Source organism: Egretta garzetta, unplaced genomic scaffold (genome assembly GCF_000687185.1).
Source record: "Egretta garzetta isolate BGI_Z169 unplaced genomic scaffold, ASM68718v1 scaffold278, whole genome shotgun sequence".
In the NCBI taxonomy this organism is placed as follows: domain Eukaryota; kingdom Metazoa; phylum Chordata; class Aves; order Pelecaniformes; family Ardeidae; genus Egretta; species Egretta garzetta.
This window is the reverse complement of record NW_009260608.1, coordinates 624,628-625,706: the sequence shown is the minus strand read 5'-3', so window position 1 is coordinate 625,706 and position 1,079 is coordinate 624,628.

Here is a 1,079-nt window from a genome sequence, read left to right as displayed (position 1 = left end):
ACAAAAATAAACCCCCAGCCACTAAAGACTAAAATTAACTCTAAATCCAAATAGGAGATCTCTAGTGAGTTGCTCTATTAAAAGATTTATTTATTTTTTTATACACACATCTGTTTTTAAAAGGTCGACAAAAAAGCTTTAAGAAAAATGGCATCAAGTGACGAAATTAATGGTGACCATCTGTAGGTCCTCTGGGCTTTAACTCTGGACAAGCAAATAGAAAGGCAGCAGAAAAACAAGTGAAGAATGGAGCCAGATGTCTGGGGCTGTCTAGAGACGAGCCACCTATTTAATTAACCGCAGTCGCCACAGCCGCAACGTTTCAGGTCTCCGTTGCACAGGCTTTATTCTCCTGGGAGGACAGCCCTGGGAGAAGGGAGCTGGCTGCTGACCCCTGCAGAGGGAGGCTCCCTCGCCTGCTCCCCCCAAGGTGCTCTCCCATGGCAGGGCCAGGCCCTCGCCCTCCCCTCTGCTCCCCCAGGAATTCCCCCCCACACCGGTCTCGCTTCACAGTGCTTTTTCTTTCTCTGCAGAGATCATTTCCCACTCCAAGGGAGAGAGTTTCCACCTCACCACCAAGGGCACCTCACCCCCCTCTCACAGCCAGAGGTGGGCTTCACCCTGACAGCCTCCTCCAAGAACATGCAATCTACCCTTCCCCAAAAACAGCGCTGCCCTCCAAGGAGCCAGGGTGAGGAAGGCGACCCTCAGAATGCCACTCCTCTTGTGGGGAACTCACCCACTACGGCTGCCCTCTCCAGCACCCCCGGACTGATGTTCTTCAGATCCGACGGCAGGGAACAGCCTGGACAGCAGATAGCTTTTCAACCCAAGTTTCACGCTCAACAGATTATTTTGTTGACGTGAAACATCTACCGTCTTCCACACCCCACTGGGTCTTCCACCCCATGGAGACACTCCTTCCCGAATTCCTTCCAGCTTGCCTTGCATCTTCCAAACTCGAAACCTGCGTAGCATCCCAGGCACCCTCCTTGCCAGGAGCGGGGCCAGGGGGCCACCTGCAGACCCCCCAGCAGGGCTGCGGCCAACAGGCAGCTTGACCCTGGCAAGAGTTAGCA